Source organism: Protopterus annectens, chromosome 7.part0, assembly GCF_019279795.1.
Source record: "Protopterus annectens isolate FY-2018-M chromosome 7.part0, PAN1.0, whole genome shotgun sequence".
Taxonomy (NCBI): domain Eukaryota; kingdom Metazoa; phylum Chordata; order Ceratodontiformes; family Protopteridae; genus Protopterus; species Protopterus annectens.
This window is the reverse complement of record NC_056739.1, coordinates 615,228,718-615,252,551: the sequence shown is the minus strand read 5'-3', so window position 1 is coordinate 615,252,551 and position 23,834 is coordinate 615,228,718.

The following is a 23,834-nucleotide window of genomic DNA, read 5'->3' as shown; positions in this document are numbered from 1 at the left end:
ATTAACAAGGATACAGGGAATCTCCAAACTCTGGATCCCATGCAATTTGGTTTTGTGAAGGGTAGATCATGCCTGCTGAACCTGGTTGACTTCTTTGGGTCAGTCACCAGAGCACTGGATGAGAGCAAGGCAGTTCATACAGCCTACCTTGATCTGGCCAAGGCCTTTGATGCCATTCCCCCTCTCAGGAATTATTGATAGACTCACCAAACTAGGCATCAACCCCTATATCACTAGGTGGGTTGCAAACTGACTCACAGATAGAACCCACAGTGTGAAAGTAGCAGACCCCAAGTCAGACTGCCAACCAGTCACGAGTGGAGTCCCACAAGGATGGGTCCTGGGTCCTTTCCTGTTTGGCATCTACTTCTCAGAAGTCCAGGCCAACACGGAGGGACTCTGGCTGACCAAGTTCACTGATGACTGCAAGCTGGGAGCCATTATTAACTCCCCAAGTGATGTAGACTTCCTAAAGAAAAGCCTTACTGAGACCAACATAAAGGCCTTACTGAGACCAACGACTGGTGTTGAAATCAAGCCTTAAGTTTTATTCCAAAATTTATCATTCCCTTTGGGAAAAACTCAGTTCCCACTAATTACCACATTGATGGTAGCCCACTGAACACTCAAGGCATTATAAGAGATCTGGGGACACAGGTTGACAGCAACCTCTACTTCAACCATCACACTGCCACTGTGGTCAGAAAGTCCTTCTATGTGGCACATCTCATTACCAAGGGTTTTGCATCCAGGAAGAAAGAGATCATCATCTCTCTCTCTACTCTTCCCTCATTAGACCAATCATCAAGTATAATGCCCCATTTGGCATGTACATCAATAAACACCTGCAACAGCTGGAAAGGCCACAAAAGTACCTCACAAAGAGGATACTAGGCCTTAAACACATGCCCTACATGGACAGACTCAAAAAATTCCCACAACAACAACAACAACAAAGCCATGTCTGACTCAGCTCTGTTAGAAATGTTGCACCTAAATAAATCTCAATCCCACCACACCACATGCTCCAGGGACCTCAACCTCATTACCGCAAGCAACAGAACATGCTGGAGGGACAGGTTCATAACCCAGAGACTGCCCATGTTGTGGAATAGACTTCCCATACATGTCAAGCAGAGCACCTCACTGGCCTTTTTCAAGAGAAATCTTGATGAATAGATCGGAAATAGAAAGTTCACCTTGGGGATACTCCAGTGGCTCTACTTGATAGAGGCACCAGGAAATAACAGCGGCATGATGCCAGGGCACTTCTATGGGTTAGGCTTATAAAGGCTCCAGGGCTGTTGGCCTAGTACACACCTATAAACCTATGAAGTAGATGTTAATATAAGTCAAGATTGTGGCAGAAAACTAAAGAAAGAATAATTATGGAATGTAATGGAATGTAATATGCATTTGTAAGCTGAAGGATGTCGAATATTCATATATATAGTTTGCATACAGTTTGCAAAATCTTGTTCCACACGTACAGTTACAATAGTAGACAAATCTGTGATTTTTTTTTTTTTTGATTTCTTGAAACTGTTCGGTGGTGAAATCATAAGTTTAGTTATCTAAGTTAGAAGCTTTTATATCTATGACACAGGGATAAAATAGTTAGATTTGAAATGTTCTACATTTAATTTATCTATTTATTTTTTTGTTAACAATTTTTTTTCCTAATGAGGAGCAATAAACTACAGTAGTAAGAGTGAGTTTTCCACTGATTTAATTTACATAACATTCTTAATATGTAACCAATAAAAATGAAATAAAAAAATGAATGCACTGCAATTTTTATCAATTAATACATATAGCATCAACAGTGATAAAACAACATTATTTACATTTTTGAATGTTAATAGGGCAAAATTTGCTTCAAGAAACACATTTATTAGAAAAATCTATCAAATGTATGAGCTATAAACATTATGATCTACTAGTAGCTACAACATTCAAAGAAGAGGGGAACAGCAATCATATGGATGAAACAGCAGTAATGTTCAAATACCAGGGGCTTCTCTCTTTGGCAAACGTAGACTGATATATATACTTTTAATATAGCAAATATGTATTAGTTTCCAGGAAATGGAGCAAAGCTAATCATAGAATACTTTGAAACTGGATTAAATGAAAGAAAAGCTAGCTTAATATTAGGCTGGACTTTAATTGTATCTTGGAAAAAAGACACAAGTGCAGTAAAGGAACCCATGATATCTACTTCAGCAAAAATGCTCAAGATATGTTGTGAAAATCTAAAACTCAAAGATATGATGTTAATTTTTTAGAAAGATTCTTCACTTTTTTACACATTGTTCATATAAGTTTCTATGGGTTTATTATCAAAATGAAGAATAAAGGTGAGGCGAACATGGAAATGTTGAAAGTCAGTTGACTGATTCCCATTTTGCTGACCTTCAATTCTCTGTGGGTCTGTTGCAGCAAATGCCACTGTGCATTTGCTGATATGTGTTTGATGTTATGAATAGAGATCACAGTACAGTGCGGATCAGGAAATTTATCCTTTTCCTGTCTGTAGTGCGATATTGGAGCCGGAATATATAGTTTGCAGGGGCTGTAGGGGGGCTTGTCCCCTTGCAAAAATGTGAATTCTATCATTGTGCAGTACTGAACTGTATTCTTTCATACTGCTGGAAAGTAAAACAGTATGTTGTGGCAAGTAAGTGTATTTTGGCTGACAGAAAACTGCCGAATTCAAAATGTTCAGTCAGGTAATTAATATGCAGCACATCGAACATTTAAACCACATTTGTGACCGGTTTACACTGTGATATTCGATGTTTTGATAGTAAACCATTTATTTGTTTTGTGTATATATGTGTATATATATATATATATATATATATATATATATATATATATATATATATGGGTCTACTTCATAAGAACGAAAGACCACAACACCGAAACCCAGAACATCGAGACCAGAATCACGAAACCCCCAGAACACCGAAAATCACGTAACTGCAAAATACACACAAACACACACAATTGCCCCAAACTATCAAACACACAACCCTACACTAGAGATAGGCAGGGGGGCAAGTGACCCTGCATCCCCCACACCCCCCTCCTTTAATATTCTAACTCCGAGATCAGACAGACACACAAGGCAAACTCACACCCACACATTACAGTCCCTCACACACACACACACACACACACACACACACACACACACACACACACACACACACACACACACACACACCACAGTCACAACACACACTTACACACAGCAATACCCCTCACAAATACACTTACACATACATACTTATCTACAGAGGAACACCAAAAGCGCTAAATCAAAATTCTGTAATATTGGGATTTAGAATTTCACGCTTTTCAGTGTTCCGGGTTTCGTCCTTCTAGTCTCGGTGATGTGGGATTCGGTGTTGTGGTCTTTCGTTTTAACGAAGTAGACCCATATATATATATATATATATATATATATATATATATATATATATATATATATATATATATATTTATATCTAGCTATATAAAGTCTATCAGGTCTATATCACTTCATCAAACTGTCACTTCAAAGAACGGTATTTCATCGAAAATGTAATTCATCAAATTCCCTTCATGTGGGGTGTTTGTGCCTCCACACCCCACACTAATTATATATACCAACTCTGAGATGACACTACAATGGGGAAAGGGCAAATTTCCTGGTCCTCACTGTACCACAATCTCAGTATGAACAGTTTGATGAATGTAATTGCACTGAAAATGCAGTTCGATGAACTGATTTTTGGATGAACTGATAGAGACCCAAGTCTATCTACATACGGATGTAAACTATATATTTACAAATATATATTATATTACATACATGCGCACCAATATGTATATGAGAGAGATAGTATGAATGTGATTTTATAGTTATATAATGATTATTGATATTTGTTTTTCAAATGCAACATTATTTATGGCTATTTCTTCAAGGCTTTTTAACTCATGAGTTGAAATATTTAATGAACATTCATGATTGATCATGTTTTTTTTTCTTACAAACTTGCATTGTTTACAATTACTGAATTTTTATTTTGCAAGCATACATTATGTTGGCCTTTTATTAATTTGATAGGTGAATTATGGCTCACTGTGGCCATTAGCTCAGATTTTTATTCCATATATACTTTTTATAGAATAGCAGTTGCATTATTATCACCACTACATGGCAATATTCACCAGTTCTGCTCATTTTCATTTATCATAGTGTTGGTGCTTTTTCCAAACCATGTTTTTATTAGCTTTATCATTTGTACAAGGTGTTTCTTATCCAGGCAATTTTGCATCAGTTTCTGTACATGAATGAAATACACATTGGAAAGTCTAATGTCTCATTTCCAGTAATGGATTTTATCAGAATACATGGAAACAGCTGCAGATAATCTCAAATTGCCCAAGTGACCTCTGCACCATACCCTCTGGTCAATTAAATATCATTAACCTAAAGCCGTTATTTTGACTACCAGAGGTGTCTCTGATTCTGTTATTGATGCTGTCTCTGCAGAACTACAAAAACCGGACTGTAGGTCATTCTACCAGTATAATAACCCCATGACAGCTCACTCAAATTTCTATGAACATCTCTCTATCTCCCATTCAGGATGGACTGTTCCCTATGAAAAGATCAAGTTTTCTGTGCAGATATTCCCCATACATTGCACATGAGACCAATCAACTAATAGAAAACAGAAATAAACTCAATATGTACTAACCAATGAGATTAGGATGAAAATCAATTGTGCCAAAACTGAAAGTGGGAGATAAGTGCAAACTAGTTATAGGTTCATAGATTAGTACTAGGCTACCTGCCCTTGTTGGCCATTTTAAGCCTAGCCAATTACCCCATGTGAGACTCAAACCCTGCTCTGTAAGGCAAACACCTTAACCATTATGCCAATCTCCCTCCTGGACAACTAATACAATTCTGGAAGGCAAAATAACAACTTGGCACTTACATGGTTTTCCAAAAGTAGGTAATTGAAATACTCTTAGCAAAGATAGGCAGGATGTGACAATATGAGGTATTGGCAGCTATGCCAGGGGAAGTAAGGCAGTGGATGTGTAATATTTGCCAACACAGCTAGCTGGAATTTTGTAAAGAATTATGTGCCATTTGTATATCAAACTGATTTATACAGATGCTTGTGTTGAAAATGTATCATCAGGGGGTCCTGCTGGACAGAAAAGAAATATACATGCATGTAGTAACTGATTAAATGTATGCAATGCAACTGTTTAAATGAATATATTGTCAGTACCTCATATTGTCACAGAAATTGGAACATATGTCCAAACTTACACCAAAGTACTGTATAAGCATTTATATAGTTGCATGGAATCAGGAATACCAGACAGGGAGAAATCCTCCTTCTCAAGGAAGAATAAACCTATCTGATGGACATCTACAATAAATAAACTCTATAATAAAAGGAAAAAATTGCTGTGCAGGGTCAAGAAGGAGCAGGTTACTAATTGGAAGCAATCTCTCCTTAGCCTGAACAAGCAACTAAGGGCACTAGAGAAATCCTCCAAAGCAAACTTTTGAGTCCAAACTGGCCAGATCTACTAGAGACAGTCAAAAGGCTTTCTTCACATATGTCTGCAACCTCAAGGGAAGCATTCAGATCTGCTCAGAACTGGTGGTCAAGGACACCACATACAAAAACCCTGTAGATATAGCCAACCTGCTGGCAGACAGGTTCAGTAAAGACTTCACTCCTCTGCCCCCCAACAGTAAAACAGGACATTCCCAGTACCTGCCCCCCTCCCCTCCCCTTATCTCTAGGGAGCAAGTCATCATTGGCTTCAGAAAGGCAAAAAATACAGCCTCCCTGGGACCCAATAACAGCACAAGCTGCATCCTAGATGAACTCAGGCAGGAACTTGCACCACTATTAGGCACCCTATTCAATCAAAGCCTGAGTACTGGCTTCATCGCAGTCAAGTGGAGGACAACTACTGTCATCCCTTTGCACAAAGGTGGAGTGTCCACCAATCCAGGAAATTATAGACCCATCAGCCTAACTAGCCTGATTTGCAAGGCCATGGAGCGGATTATCATGGACCTCATAAACAAGGACATTGGCAACCTCCAGACACTTGATCCCACACAGTTTGGTTTTGTCAAGGGGAGGTCATGCCTGTTAAATTTGGTTGACTTCTTTGAGACAGTCACCAAGGTCAAAGACAAGGGGAAGCTGGTGCACACTGCCTACCTTGACCTGACCAAGGCCTTCAATACTATTCCCCACTCAGGTATAATAGATAAACTCTCTCAAATAGGCATCAATCCATATATTACCAGATGGGTAGCAAATTGGCTCACTGATAGAAACCACCTAGTCAAAATAGGGGAAGCCACATGAAGTAGTTCACACATAACAAGCTGTGTACCCTAGGGATCAGTCTTGGAGCCTCTGCTGTTTGGGATCTACTTCTCAGAGGTGCAGGTCAAATCTAGTAGGCTATGGCTGACCAAGTCTGCAGATGACTGCAAGCTGGGTGCTGTCATCAATTCCCCTAGTGATGTGGACAAGAGGGTCTCACCCAAACAAATGACTGGTGCCAGAAACATGGCCTTAAACTCAATGCCAAAAAATGCATCATCATCCCTTTTGGGGAGAATGACATCCCCACAAATTATCATTTTGATAATAAGGCACTAAGCACACAATCAGTCATGAGGGACTTAGGAACCCAGGTTGATAGCAAACTGACTTTTGACCACCGTATTGCTTCCGGTGTACGAACAGCTTTCTACATGGCCCACCTCATTAGTAAGGGTATCTCATCCAGGGACCTAGTGGTCATAACATCCCTATATTCTGCCCTTATAAGACTAATTATTGAATGCAATGCCCCTTTCAGCATGTACCTCACAAAGCACATGCAGCAGCTGGAGAGACCACAGAGATTCCTCACCCGGAGAATCCAGGGCCTCAAACATCTACCCTACACAGATAGGCTAAAAGCCCTGTCCCTCTACTCAGTCTCCTACAGACTCCTCAGAGGTGACCTGTGTCTGGCATACAAAGCAATCTCAGACCCAGCCCTGATGGGACTGCTGCATATCTGCAAGTTAAGCTCCACTCAAGTAACTCGTACGTGAACCTCAACCTGGTCTGTGACATCAATAGGACCTGTTGGAGAGACAGATTTATGTCCCAGAGACTCCCCATTTTGTGGAAAAAACTCCTTCTCCATGTAAAGCAGAGTATATCATTAACCCTTTTTAAGCGCAACCTGGATGGGGAACAAAAAATACACCCATGGGATTCCACCTATGTCCCTGCTGGACAGTGGTATAGTTTGCTGACTTGCTGGAACATGGGCTAAATTCTTGGCTAGGCTTGTAAGGGCCTCAGGGCCAATAGCCTAGTAACTTCCTATGATACTATGATCCTATGAACAGAGGATACTGGAGGAGAGGAGGTTAATCACAGTTCAGCTGCAGCTAACTTTGAAAAATGTTCTGAAATTAAATTGCTGGGCCTAGACAATAAAGATGTTATTTCAGTTTTGATTGAAGCCAGAGATGCAATGTCTGTAAGAAGTATGATTTATTAGTCTCTGTAGGAAGAAGTGTTAAAATTGTTTTACATCTTCTAGCTGCTGCAATAAACTTTAGAAAAGCTTGAGGTATGTATTGTAACACATGTGATGCATCCTGGCAGTTTCTTGCCAAGGGGGTAGTATGGAAACAAGAAGTCAGATGACCAGATGTATGTGATGGCATTCTGTAATCTAGGACAAAAATGATGTTTTAATATTTGGTGAGACTGAAGTCTCAGAGCACTCTGTTTTTGCAACCTGATAAGGAAGGGCCCCTCACCTACTTCATCTTACCTTGTTCTAGTAAATGACCAGGTTGTAGTAATTCTTTAGATCAATCAGGAAACTATAGTGAGATTAGTTAAGTACTGTTTTTCTGTATCTGTGTGAAACTATTCATCTGTATTATTTTAATATTTCCTGTGATTAAAACTCTGGTGTTTATTGTAAATAGATATTAGTATTTTCATATTGTTTTTATTACTTATTAAGCCCACCAAATTAGCAGCAGACAACCTCCCAAGTGAATACCTACAAATCGCAGCTGATGCTCTGGCCTACCCAGTATCCATCTTGATTAACCGATCTCTGTCAGAAAGTTACGTTCCCACACTGCGGAAAGTATCACATATAATTCCCCTCCACAAAGGCGGCCCCTCCACAGAACTAACCAATTACCACCCCATAACTATTCTCTGTCTTCTTTCCAAAATACTAGAGAGATGCGTACACTCTCAGGTTGCAGACTACCTCCTTACTAACAACCTCCTTTCCAATACTCAGCATGGTTTCTGACCAAACCATAGCACCACCACTGCCTTACTCTCCTTTACTAACACTATCCTTCAGCATAAAAACAATGGCTATCTCTCCTCTGCTACTTTCCTAGACCTATCTAAAGCATTTGACATGGTCCCACACAAACAACGCATCTTTGTCCTCAATAACCTATCCTTCTCTCAATCAGTCACCAACTGGTTTCAGAGTTACCTGTCTGACTGCCAACAATCTGTTGTATGGCAGAATGACATCTCCCATACTACCTGTCTTCATAGGGTTCCCCAAGGATCCATCCTTGGACCCCTACTCTTCTCTATTTTCACCAATAATCTAGCCTCTGCCACCAAACATGGCACACTCATACAATATGCAGATGACTCAACCATCATCTGCTCAGCCTAGTCCCTACCCAATCTGCAAAAAGTCACACAGGAAGCCTTTTCCTCTGTTGAAACTTAGTTATCTGATGCCCAATTAATACTCAACCCAAACAAAACTAAACTACTCATCTTCCAACCCACCATACATACTCAAAACAACTCTCACTTTAACATCACAGCAAAAGACAACACTATATACCCAACTGAACGTACCAAATTGCTAGGAGTGGAAATAGACAGACTAAAATTTGGCATTCACATATCCATGACCATAAAAAAAGTCCACAAAAAACTAGGAACGTTATACAGAAATAAGCAACTTCTCACCAAAGCAGCAAAGATTTCAATAGCAAATTCCCACCTTATCTCCACCCTACTTTATGCCTCTCCAATATATACCAACCTAAGACAATGCGATCTGAACAAGCTAGAGACCTGCTACAACAAAATCGCCAAATTCGCCACAGGGGCATCCTACCGTAGTCACCACTGTCTCTCACTTGCTGAACTGGGCTGGTTTGAACTCCCTCACCTCCTTCAATGGTATCAACTCCCACTCGCCCACAAACTAGTAAACCATCCACTAAATGTCCCATCCCTCCAGAATCTACTCCAACCCTATCGCACCACCAGACCACTAAGATCCAGCAACAAAAATCACTTGCAGATCACTAAAGCCAATAACTCTGCTGGTAAAGCACTATTCTGAGTGACTCCTCCAGGTGCATCTGCAGTTAATGTCTACTGATGCCTGTAGGTGTCAAATATTGTTTTTTTCATATTAGCATCAATAATTCCAAAACTAGGCTATGTACAAGGTTTTAAAACACTTCTTCTTTAAGCTTACATAATAGCAAACTCAGCTGTATTAATATCTGACCTCTTTCATGTGCAGGTAGAGAGATATTAACTGTTGTTTTATGATATTAATTTATATAGATATACTTTTCACATTTTTCTAAATATCTCAACAACCTAGTAACACAGATGGAACTCCTTAGCGTAATATAAAAACTCTCAGCCTGATGAATAAAATGCTGTTGACAGTAGGTGAGTAACTTGAGGGATTGCTGAGATATTGCAAGTCATTTACAAAATATTGCAAATATAATAGGTACTGTGTTTACTGTGATTTATAAAATTAGGCTTAAGACCTAGAAGTTAAAGAATACTACCACTATAAAAGTAGTTTGCACTGAAGGGTTTGCCATTTATACTTCTTTAATAATCCTTATGGTTCCAAAAATATGAACATGTATTTTTAATGTGAGGGCATAATTTGATTCTGTCAATAGACTTAGGCTCTGCCCATTGAAAGTTACAGTGAAACTTCCTGAGCTCCATCGGAGTGAATGAGTTTAACATGCCAGGATTATTCTCCTGGTTAAATGTTCCTCTCATTTTCTGGAAATGAATTTCACTTTACTGTCAAACTCCGATACGTAAAATACATGTAAACTTGAACAAATTCTTGAGTACGTACTAAAATATGGCATTCTCACATCTAGGGTATTATGGTTTCTATCTAAACTTTAGCACTCTAAGATATATATATATATATATATATATATATATATATATATATATATATATATATATACATATATATATATATATATATATATATATATATATATATATATATATATATATATATATATATATATATATATATACATTCACTGACAGACTACTTTTTAACAATCATCAAGCAAGGAAAAGTTGCAGGAGCTATCTTTTAAGATGGCTTTCAGAACTCTTGACAGTGTTACGTTGTTCAGTAAACCAACAGAAATAGGTTTGTCCATGGAAGTGGTACAATCGTTTCACAACTTTCCAAGTGACTAGATCTTACAGTGTCACTCAAACTTGGATCATGACAAAATGATTCCTACATGTTTCAATCCTAGATCCTCTTATTCACATTGTATATTAATAATCTACCTTGGGATATGACTCAGGTTATCTGCATAATGTATGCGGTTGACATTGTCCTGACCAGGTCTAACTAAATGTCATCCATTCTGAACAGTGAACCTCTTAAGAAATTTTAAGCTATATGGAAATGGCTGTGTAGAAATAAGATGTCCATCAATGCACAAAAAACATAGTGATACTATATGGCACATTTACTCTGAGGTTGGGTGAGCCACTGGTATAAAGTTACTGCTTTTACCTGAACTTTTGTCTACACACAGTGCTTGACTCATTCTGTTGGCTAAAAGGAGGATAAAATACCTGCATCCATACAGATACTATCATGCTCAAGCATCATTTCACTATTCTCAACTCAGGCCATTGGTTACTGTTTCATTTATAGTTACTTTATTAGTCAGACACTCATTTGGCAATTTTCCACCACTCTTCAGCATGCAGCAGTTTAGAAAGTAATCCTATAATTTAAAAAATAATGATGTATTCAGTTATAAAAGTCCTCCACATTTTTCTGGTTTACTCCGTTTGATATTATATTAGGATAAGTCTAATGCAGATATGATTATTATTCCCCTACAAGCTAATTCTTAGTCTTTACACTGTGATGACATTTTACAGTGCTATGAGCTATCCAGTATGCTTTTGTACAGTTCTGTATTTGTAAAGAAGCTTAATAATGTATGCATTATTTTAAATGTTGTTTATTGTTTTACATATTAATGGTCCCACCTTTGCTGTGTATTGTATATGCAATCTTTGTCGACTGTCTAAATGGTAATATTGTTTTGTGTGTGTATGCATGTTGTATCCTTGTATCCCTAAGTACATTTCTTACTTGTTATTATCTTTGTCTTTGTGGTTTGGGTTGTGGTTGAAAAGGGTCAACTTACCTAGTTAATAAAGAATAAATAAATAAATAAATAAAATATGCTAATTAATTTTTGCATTTATAACATATATACACATTGCAAAGTTTTCTTTGGATTATTCTTTTGGAACCAAGTTACTCTTACTTTTTTCTGTCTATAATTTAAATGTGGGTTCTTATGCAGTTTGAAATTAATGCTGATTTGGAGATAATATTTTAGTGCTTGTTGCTGTGCGGCTAAACAGTCCTGTTTAATATGATTTTTGAATCAAAATGTAGTATGGAAAAGTTTGCAGTTATATGCTGTTGATGACTGGTAACTTTTTATGAAGGATAATTTTTTTGAATATAAGCTTTTCAGAACACTTAATTTCTTTACTGCTATAAGAGCCCTAGGTTTTGTGGTATAGCATAGTGCATTGTAAAAGTATGAAACCATGGTCTACAGTGTTGACTACTAAAAACTGAGCATAGAATTTCACTTTTTTGGTGCTGATGTTTTTCACTGAATAACTTTATACAGTCTTCAACAAAAGAAAACGCAAGATTCTCACAATAATGCATAGTTGGACTAGTAACATAGAAAATCCAGCAAATCATACCCAGCACTCAAAGGTTCAATGAAATGTGTATTTATTTTATTTTAAAATGTATAAATCAGCATAAACAAACTTCACCCGAATTTTGTAAGACTTGCAACAGAAAAAAGCACCTAAACCTCTTACTAGGTTTTTTAACCACTCTCTCTGTCTGTCTCTCTCTCTTCAGGCACTGTCCCGCCAGCATTTAAGCATGCTGTTAACATCCTACTACCTAAAGTCACTTCTTCTAATGGGTTGATGTTTCAAAGACCTATTTCTAGCCTGTGACTTATTGCCAAAATGTTTGAAAAATCTTTATACAAACAGCTATTTAACTACATTAACAGCTATATGCTTTTGCTGATTCTTCAGTAACTTCACTGCCTTGGTGATGGCCACTGAATCCATTTACTGCAACCTGAATGAAGGACTCATTACTGCAGGTTTCTTTGCTGACCTGACAAGGGCTTTTTATACAGTCAAGCATAGACTTTTTCTCAAGTAACACAAGACGCTCAACCTTGCTGATAACGCTGGTTTTACATCTATCTAAAAGACAAAACCTTCCAAGTAAATAGTAACACGTCATCCTTTACTGCTGGTACAGTTAACACGGATGCACGACAAGTTTATTTGCCAAGTCCTCTACTCTTCTTCATCTTTGTCTATGGTCTCCTCCTAGAACTACCAGATCTTAAAGTAATAATGTATGCACATGGTATGCTGCTCCTGCAATCTAGTACAGCCTGCTCTGACCTGCAAATCAAGTTACAGGACCGCTTCACTTATTTATGTACCTGGCCCACTTCTATCAAGCTACCAATTAACCTTTAGAAAACTAATGTCTTGGTCATCATCTCAGCCAAGAAATTACAGAATACATTATATAATGCTGAGTGCTTACAGTATCAAGGCACATAACAATGACCACATAAGGTCGAAACACAAACATTGTTAACATGTTGCTTGAGATTGTAGTACAGCAATCTCAGACTGCAATCTCAGAGTTGGAATATATAACCAGCATGGGTTGCAGGGGGGGCAGAGGGGATTTTGCCCCTGCAAAAATGCTGTTTGCAGCGGATTCATGGCTTTGTGTTTCATCCTTATGTGGTCGATGTTGTGTGGTTTAATAATGCAAGTACTGAATGTTATGACTATATTCCAAAATTACCAGTCTCTCTCCCTCACTCTCATATTCTTATATCACAATGGGAACATGAAATTTACTGTCACTGAACAGATGTACCTAGGTCTTGTATTTGACTCTAACCTCTCCTTTATCACACATACAGATTTTGCATCTAATAAGGTTTTTGCTCAGCTAAAACTGTGTTACAAACTTAAGTTACCTCCTGTCACTCACTGCTTGCATGGCCATTGCTAAAAATAATTAAATAACCAAACTGGAATATGGCCTTCCTTTTCTCCTTATGGATACAGCCCACAATACTCATTGAATACAGATTGTTAAGAATAAAATCTGCATATTCATTCTATTAGCTGACCCTCAGATGCAACATTGCAATTTACTAAAAACATTTAAATACAAAAAAAGTGGTTGTATGAGGTATTGAAAATCCAAGAAGTAAAATCTACAAGTTTCTAAAGCATAGCCAGTGCCCTTCAAGAGTGAAACTGTCTTTATTAAACACCCCTTATGAACTCAGAAATGCAAAGGGCAATTTCTGTCTGCTATACCCTCCATTTAAACCTGCTGGTTAGTGAGAAAGCCTTGTCTAGATTGGACCTGCTAGTTTTAACAGCATGCCTACTGACCTCAAGACCTGATTCCAATAACCACCTGCTTACTGACCTTAGAATCTGATGAAGTCTCTTGTATGAGAAGACAATGCTCATTTTATTTTTTCAGATTGTTTTAATAAATTAATTGTTGGACCATTTCTGGACCCTTGTTTGGCATTGATTCTCTTTGGTTTTAAGTTAATGCATAGGGATCAATGACCAAAGTGCCCAGAGTGTTAGCAGACAAGGTGGTTCAGAAGTCTAAATGAGAATAGATCTGCCTCTTCATGGCTAAGTGGAATTCATGAGATATGGAAGAACTGGATGGATGTTCCCTTGACAGTCTCAAGGGCATACATGATCTGACACAATTAGGCAGTTTGAAGGAGACATGGAAGTGGAAGGGAGAGGGGACTAGAGCAGGGAAGGAGAGCTCCCAGCCAGGTTTAAATGGCAACATGTGTGGATCTTCCCTCTTAATATTTAGAAGGGAGCATGCGACAGAAAGGGCCGGCCCAGAAGAGCTAATGTCTGGGTAACCTGGATCCAGCAGTGGGTCGCCTCCCCAGAAGTCCCCATTGTGCACCAGAGACTGTCCCCTCCTTGAAAGGCTAGCTGAGAATGTATCTGACCCTCAGCAACTGAGGGAAGTTTCACAAGGCCAGGCGGAATCAGTCAGTCTCCTGGGAGCCCCCAGGAGGCACTTGTAATCTGACACTGAGAGGAAGTCTGCAGGAGCGGCAGGCCCTGGGCCCAAGCTGCCAGTCTCAAAAAATAACCAAGTCACATGTAAAGCTCTGGATATGTTATTCAGGGAATTCAAAGTCCAGATAAGAATGGATCTGTCTCTCGGCAGCTGACAGGAGTTGCACTGGGTTGTTTACATTCAATGCGTCAATGTCCTTGAACAGCCTGAGGGCACACCTGATCTGGCATTATAAGGCAGCCTGCAGGAGTTATGGGAAGACAGGTGGTGTGAAGTATCCATCAAAAATGGAGTCCTAGGTCTAGATGGCCATTTCCTGTGTCTCTGCATGGGATAGAGGTGCCTTCCCTGGGTCTTGTCCTTTCCACCCATTTTTTTTCTGTGTGCCATAAGTACATGTCCACTGCAGTGTGGATGGGAAGGGATCTGCCCATCCTTGACTGAAGGGAGTTCCTCGTGTTCATTTCCATGCTCCTGAAGTACCCAAGAACACAAACAATCTGATTTGGCAGCATGAGGAGGTGTGGGTAGATGGGTGGTATGGCACATCCATTAGAGACCAAGGCCACTCACTGGTCTATAGTCATGCCATTCTCTCTGTTTGGTGTTGAGGTGCCTTGTCCCTGCCACTAGTATGAAGGTGCTGCCTTTGGGCCTCACACCTTCAATCTGTCACTGGCAGCCAGTGTGGATAGATCTCTGCATGGTCAGGGTGCTTCACTTGGGCCCCATCCTCCAAGTTTGTACCACCCATTGATCAGGCTGACTGTCTGGGTCACCATGGATGGGTTAGGCTTCTCAGCCCAAGGAGTGATCTGTGGGTCAGAGTGCAGAGCCTACCATGCCCTGAACACTCAAGGCAAGATCAAGGAGCCCAAGCCATAGTAAAGGGGTCCTGTCATGCACTGGTGTTTGCCATGTCCTCCATATGGAAGGCTCACTCTCTCTACCAATCTATTCCATAAGTTTCACCTATTAGATGATCACCACATGGCCCTTCAGGGTGTGGGGCCAGCATCCGGCAAGCACCAGAGGTGCCCTCAGTCATGGAGGACCATGCTCCAGCTCCATCTCTCTGTCCATGCACTGAGGTGCTTCTATCTGGTTAACCCTGGCAATAGCATATGCTTGTCTCAAAGATTAAGCCATTCGAGTCTCAATGTAAAATGGATGTTACAGTGAAATGTGAATGGCTCATTAAATCAGTTATAGTTGCTTTGATTGATCCACCATTACTTAGATAATGGTGTAATTCTAGAGCTAATATTTTCTGATGAGTGCTAACCTCTAAGGATGCGTGCATTTATCAGACTAAAACCAAGCCATGTTTCAGCCCAGCAACTTTGGTGACTCTAGATAAATTCATATCAATTGCGTGCCCTTGTGGAGTGCTTTGACATTTGAACGTCTATCCTTTCAACTTTCAGTGGTATTATCTGTGCTACCATGACCACAGGTAATGGGGAATCAGGATTCATTTCTAGAAAAGGAGCCAAAGAAATGGGTACCACTTTCAAGAAAGGCATCAGGCATGCAAATTACCCACTCCTAGCTCAAGGATGGAGTGATGAAAAATAACAATACAGGACTTTTTTCAAGCCCTGTGATTGAAAGAGTACACTTTAAATCCTTTAATGAGGATCAATTGTCAGGCAAGTCTGTTGCCAGCAGCCATGGTAATTCCAGCTTCAATACTGTATCTTGCAGTTACTGCAGTTAATAAGGTCATAGTTGGATCTTGAGATGTGGCTGATTGTCCTCTGTGAAGTGAGCTATCACCTGTCTCAGCCCTTCCACTAGAAATGATGGAATGGAACTTTAGCCCTATTGTGTTGGCTTTCAGAACAGGGGTCATGACTAAGATGCATAGCCAGGGGCATTTGCATTGTGCTGCTACAGGTGAAGTTCTTGGATCAGCACAAGACTGACAAAAATGAAAACATTTGCCAAGACTGTTTTCATTAATCAAGTGCGAAAGTCAGATGTTTGAAGATTATCAGATACAATCGTAGTTCTGAACATAAATGATGCTGACTATCAGTCTGGCAGTTATTCCCATGATCTGCCAGGGAGCTTCTGGGAAACTAAAGTCCTTGGGTTCCAGGGGGAGAATGCTTGCAAAGCTGAAATGTAAAGGAACTGATGGAAGGGCACCACCAGGAGTGGAGCTTGTGTCTTAATTTGACTCAGAATGGGAAACCTTACCTGGACCAGAAATGGAAAGGATTGACAGACTGATAGGTCTTTCTTGATTCTGGGACAGAGATTTGTCTTGTTAATTCCAATACTGAATGAGACTTTGAAATGCTACCTAGTTATGCAACTCTGTGCGGTCATTTCCATCTTCTTAGAGGGACAAATGGCTTTCAGCCACACACGATTGAGCAATAACAGGTCTGTAATGCCCTTAGATATTTGAATCTGCACAAATGCTGTACTGACTAGATCAGCATGCATCTACTCTTGACCAACAAGTCTGTGTAATCTCTTGAACCCCATTCATGATGAGGACCAGACACTGCAATTATTCTACTTGAAAGAGGAATTCCCAGCAAGTGCAAGTCAAAACTTTACTTTGATTAAGTCTCTATTTTGTACAATGCTCACTGATTGGACGGCTTGCACCTCATATTGATCCTGCATGAGTCATTCATGGTCCCAGTGGTGCACCAAAATGATCAAATTTGACTATCTAGAGGAAGTAAAAGTTATACCAGTGTTTGTAGGTGAAACTCTGGTGGGATCATTAAGGCTGTGGTCTTGGGATGGTGCCCTCCCCATGGATTCCTTTCATCTCTCTTGCCCTACTCTTTCCCAGCAGTGGCCAGGGGGACACGGCCTGCAATTCCTGGAGTTAGCCTGGCAGCCCCCTCCCACTAGCTCTGGCCATGGAGGGGTTCTGTCTATACAGCAGTTTACAGGATACCTCCCTGATGCACCTCTCCTGTGATGCTGCCAGCTCATGTTCCCTCTTCAACTCCTCCTAATGGTTAAGTTGTTTACCTCAGACACACAAGGTACAGGGTTTGATTCTCACCTTTGAGGGGAAATTGGCTTAAATTTGTCCACAGGGGCAGCTAGCCTAGCACTTAACTATGAACTTATGAAGAGCCCAGCACCAAATCCCTGACCCAGCAATGGGTACGGGAAATGTGGTGTACAGAAAGCCTTCTCCTTGACACCACCCTTGCGTCCAAGTATTTTTGATTCAGGCTCAGCATGTGGATAGTGTGAGACTGGTACAGACCCTAGCATTCCAGTTTCAGGTCATCTTGGAGTCATTTCTTTTGTGAATGAGGCCAAAGTGGATGGTTAAATCCATCTAAGGCTAAATAAACTTTGGCATGAGTCTAATAGACAACTAGTATTATAAGGAAAATTTGAAAAGAACTTTGAAGAGAGAGTTAAAGAGGGTGTTCAACTGTTGTAAGTAAACACGTCCCATGGCTGGCCCAGATGTTTCAACTAAGCAGCTGCGTCAGCTACCCAGGAAGGCAGATCCTCCTTTTTGGGGCTGGGGGATGAGCCCTGGGCATGATGGCCACCACTGGGTACATTTTCTTTGTGGTGGTATGCAGTGACAACTCCTAATTGGGAGACAACCTTCACTGCACCCTCCTCCACCCACCCTGGTGGTGGGTCATGGAGGCTGGGGTTCCTCGGCTCCCAGCAGAACTGTTGACTGGGCCACTCTGTCCTCAGTGTGGCCCGATGGTGTCTCGCCACCAGGCTGGGAGGCTTACTGCAGGTGTCCAGGGTCTGTGCAATGCTGGTGACTTTCTCATCTTGAGACATGGACCAAGGTGTCAGAAAATTTACCACAGGGATAACTGGCTTGTAGCAGTCAAGCATTCATAGTGATATTGCTTTTGTATCCTTTGATGTCGGTTCTTCCTATCATTGGGAACCAGAATTCACAAAGCATTGGATTGTTTACCCACTAATAGGGAATGTGATCTGGGTTTAGGCCATCATGAGACATGTTAGTTTCCCCCTACTGATGATGTGTTGTTCCAGTAGTAATCCTGCTCACTATGAAAGGAACCGCAACTTCAGACATTTATTTATTTTTATTATTTATTTATTTATTTTACTTTTGCTAACCGGGAAAGTCCGACTGGACGCAGGTCCTTTTTCAGCGCAGGATCGGGGAGAAAAGCTCCAGATACAGTACAGGTTAGGATTTCATTACATCTAATACAATCAGCATGCAATGGTAATACAATACAATCCAGTATGCATTAGTCAAATATTAACTTCATTTTAACAGTACAATATACAGGTATATTATAGACTCATTTCAGCATGTGGTAGGCAGAGTTATACATTTTGGTAGTTCATTTCAGCATGTGGAAGGCAGAGTTTTACATTTTTGGTATTTGATTAATAAGCAGTACAATGTCAAATATTAACTTCTTGCTATTAGGACTGTATACAAATTTGTTTCAGAGTCATTTCAGTATATTGTTGGCAGAATTTTACAATTACTGGCAGCATGTAAATCTGCAGTACGTTGAGAGACTGAGAGTAGTACAGAATTGAGAAAAACAGTACAAGAGTTTTATGTAGCAGTGGTGGATGTATGTTGTGTACCTAGTAGTTTGACAGATTAGAAGTCCCATGGTATATGAGAGAAATGGAACAAAAGGTTTTAGTAGGAGTACATTAAGAAAGGTCTGTGTGCTTGGGGTAAGCAGGTCAAACTTGCATAAATAGAGGTAGTAATAGGTGATTATCAACAGATGCATTCCCACATTTAGCAACAGTGCAGTGGGTTGGTTTAACCTGGGAAGACACAGGAATAGAGCCAGTTGTTTGTGAAGTGGCTTTTGAGGAGGTTTTTAAATTGGAGGGGAGAGCTTGTAGCAGTGATGTGATTTGGGAGTTGATTCCAAACTTTGGCCATGGTGCAGGCAAAGAGAGACTTACCTGCATCATTTTTATGTTTGATGACATTTAAAAGGTGTTGGTACTGGATCTTAAGGTTCTGGTGGTTGTGTAGGGTTGAATTAGTTGCTGTAGTGATGGAATTTTTTCAGGCAGGTAGTACAGCTTGTATGTTGTATAGAGTTGCTGAAGTATCAGTTGTTGGGGCAGCTCAAGCCAGTTGAGTTGCTTTAGGGCAAGACAGTGATGGGATCTATGAGAGGTCTCAGTAGCAAACTTGGCAATCTTGTTGTAACAAGATTCCATTTTGGTGAGTTCTGAGTGGCGAAGATTTGTCATTACAGGAGTGGCATACAGTAGGACAGATAAGAGCTGAGTCCTTGCAATTGTGGATTTGGTCTCCTTGGTCATGAATTGTTTGCTTCTATAAAGGAGACCCAGTTTTTTGTTTACTTTCTTGATTGTTTGGGCTATGTGAAGGTCAAATCTGAGGTTGTTGTCAATAATTACCCCTAGCAGTTTTGTGTGTGTAGTTGGAGTGATTGTGATGTTATCTTTAGAGACTATAGTTAGGTCATTACATTGCTGAGGTGGTCTACCAGGGTCAAAAATGACTAGGTTGTTTTTTTTTTGGGATTAAGAAGGAGTTTTATGCTGGCGAACCATGTTTCTGCTGAGGTGAAGTTTTGTTGAGTTATGGTTTGTAGTTCATTCATATTAGGGATGGCACATATAATAGTGTTGTCATCTGCATATTGTACTACTTTGGCAGAGAGTGAAGATGTTGCTATCTAGTTTGTGAATAGGGAGAACAGTAGAAGACCAATAATGGATCCTTGAGGGACACCAATGGAGACTGGTAAGAGAGAGGACAGAGTGAACGTAGCGAACGGAGCCGGGCAGCACAGTCTAAGGAATCAGCAGCAGAAGTCAAGGAATGCAATACAAGAGAGATCTAAGCTATAGTGTTTACAGTGTTACTGTTACAGTAATGGTCAGCTTGAGTTTTTTAGCACAAATCTATGGGAGGGATATTAAGAGATCAAGCTAGGAGTTAGGCTACAGAGGTGGCTATACAGAAACTGGTAGGAAAAGGAGTTGTAGGGACTGGAGAGTCTAGTTGAGAGTTGTGTGAGTGAAGGAAGGGTGATTCAAGCTATGGCTAGGGAGCAGTGGAGGTTTGAGGGTCAGTTATTAATGAAGATGGGTGAGCAAGGGAGGGGGTAGCCAAGAGGAAGACTTAGTGGCTGCAGTAGAAATATTTAAAGGCTGAGGTATGAGGGTTAGAGGGAAGGAGATGGGTTTTAATGGCCAGGGAGAACCCAGGTAAGGAGGGGACACAGTGATGTTGTTGACGCTGACCAGGAGTAATACTTTAACAAGGTTCACAGAAGTCAAAAACAGGACAGGATAACTTATGCTTGTTATATCACATACGTTGTTCAGGGACTGCACTTTTGTTGGAGATGATGTCTTCTGGTGAAGCAGCACACCCAAAGGGTGTGTGAGACCTTCAACTTTTGCAGGTTTATTAGAAGCCTGATTTAAGAGGCAGGGATGTTGTTCAGGGACTGCACTTTTGCTGGAGATGATGTCTTCTGGTGAAGCAGCACACCTAAAGGGTGTGTGAGACCTTCAGCTTTTGCAGGTTTATTAGAAGCCTGATTTAAGAGTCAGGGATGTTGTTCAGGGACTGCACTTTTGCTGGAGATGATGTCTTCTGGTGAAGCAGTACACCTAGTGGGTGTGTGAGACCTTCAACTTTTGCAGGTTTATTAGAAGCCTAATTTAAGAGGCAGGGTCCTGGACAGTGTGCAACACCACCATGTTGGGTTTGGGAGGGATTTGTTGTATGTGCTTGGGTGAAGAGCCAGTGGTGCATCTTGGGATTATGACTGAATGTCTCTAAGTCAGAATTCGCCTAAATGTAATGATATAGCAGATCTCCTGTTGGCGAATGACAGCCATCCACAGGGTTGGTGAGGGTGAGGAATACTGCTTTTCACTGAGTGAGAGCAAAGACAGAAGGGGGCTGTTTCTCTCCAGCAAATCACCACACATTTATGGGAAACTGGATGCTAAATCATTTGCATATAACTTAATTCTGTGTCAGGGCTTTGTACATAACAGAGCAATAAAATCTATTCAAAGTCAAGCTTTTGTCCTGATTGTGTAAAGGTGAAGTGTTACCATGGAGAGAGTGCTTACACCTGGCCATGGGAGAGCAGACCATGTGGATCAGTGCTGTGGGACCTGAGAAAGGAATAGGGTCTTGAATCCAAGCCACCCAAGACTTTCTGTGAGCAAGATAGGGAATCAGACCAACTCAGACCCAGGGTTAGGCTGTGGTCTTCATTTGGACAGCTGATCTTCATCCTGCATATTGGGGATACTCTGAAAAAGGCTTCACCCCAGAAAAAGAGTTCTTCACGTTCAAGCACAACACATTCATTGGACTCTTACATCAAGGTGCAGTGAGGTTGAGGTGTGCTGCAAGGGTCATGGGGATGCAGAGTCCATAGGTCTTCACCCCTGCCAGTTTCTTACCTCTAGGTGAAGGGCTAAGGGGAGAATCCACATCTTGGTAGTCCAGATGAGAACAAATTTGAGGACTTGTGGCCGAACAGAGTTCTGCAAGGTTGGGAAAAATTGAAGAGTTAGTCCCCCAGAGGCAAGTGTGATCTGATAATGGGGGACAGTCTATGGCCACATGTCAACTGCCTAGAGAAATTACTAAGTCCGTCAGGTCTGTGAATCAGTAATTCAGGGAATTTAGAAGTACAGATGAGAACAGATCTTCCCCTTAGCAACCGAGGAGAGTTCCATGAGACTCTGCAGAATAGGAGGGAAGATTCCTCAGGAGTCTTGAGGACATGTGTGATCCAACATGATTAGGTAGGCTGCAGTAGTGATGAAAGTGTAGGGGATGTCATTAGCCGCCCACAGCTAAGAAAGAAGAGCTCTCAGCCAGTTTGAAAAGGCAGCTCATAGGGGGTTTTTGCCAATGAAAATCTGGAAAGGACCCTTCGACAGAAAGTGGCTGACCCAGGACAGTTCCTGCCTGTGTAAGAAGGTTTGAGCAGCAGGCTCTCAGGGGAAGTCTGGAAGGGAGCATGTGGCAGAATGCACCTATTCCAGGAGAGCTCCCACCTTGGTAAGGAAGATCCAGCAGAGAACCTCCTCCCCCAAGTCCCTTGTGTATATCAAAGACTAAGTCACCCCTTCAGATGTCTGGATGAGAATCGATCTTCCCCCCAGAAGCAAGGTGAGTTCCACATTACCAGGTGGAATAGATAGGTCAAAACCTAATATGACCCGAAGGGTACACGTGATTTGGCACAATTGTAAGATACATGAAAGTGGAAGGGACCATGTCAGGGACCAGGAAGGGAGAGAGAGCTACTGGCTATAGGTAGAAAGCAGCAAAGAATAAGCTGCCCTGTGGAAGTCAAGAAGGTAGCAAGGTAGTGGCATCCTGAGTAGAGGGGAGAGCTCCTGCCTGTGTAAGGTGGGATCAGATAAAGTATTCACTGCATGCCAGAGACTATGTCCTCTCTTCAGAAGTCTGGATGGGAATATGTCTGCCCCTTGGCAGTCAAGGGGAGTTCAATAGGCCTGGTTAGAACCAGTGGGTTGATCCCTGAAGAGGCCCCAGGAGCATGTGTGATCTGGCATGATTTGGGCAGCTTGCAGGATGAGAGGAGGTGGAATCGATCCTGGCAAGTGTCAGGGAGGGAGAGCTCCCAGCTGTGGGTAAATGGCAGCAAAGTGTAGGCTCCCCTGTGGAAGTCAAGAAGGTAGCAGGGCAAAGGTGTTCTGCCTGCTGTGGACAGCTCCCACCAGTGTAAAGGAGCTCCCTCCCTGGAAGTCCCCAGTGCACACTAGGGACCAAACCACCTGCACAGAAATCTGGATGGGTACTAATCTGCACTAAGTAACTGGGGAGTAATATGCAGATGTTTGAAGATGTATGGGTTGGTTCTGGTGAGGTCCAATGGCACCTGTGATTTGACATGAAAGGAAAGCCTCCGAGGGGGAAACATGCAGGAGTCTGTTTATTACAACTTGCCCCTCTGCATCACCTCAGTAATGTATGCCAACCCTAACCCTGCCTCCACCCCAAGCCTAACCACATATTGAACCTTAAAAAAACTTTCCCATAACACTATCACTACACAAGACACACTCAGACACACAACCATGCACCAACTCACACTGCAAACATGAAAGCTAACCACCTTACCTAACACCAACCGTAACTCTAAAATAGATATGCTGTTATGCAAACACACCTTTACCTAACCTTTAGGCTAATCCTAACCCTAACATCCAAAAACACACAGAAGTACTCTAACCCC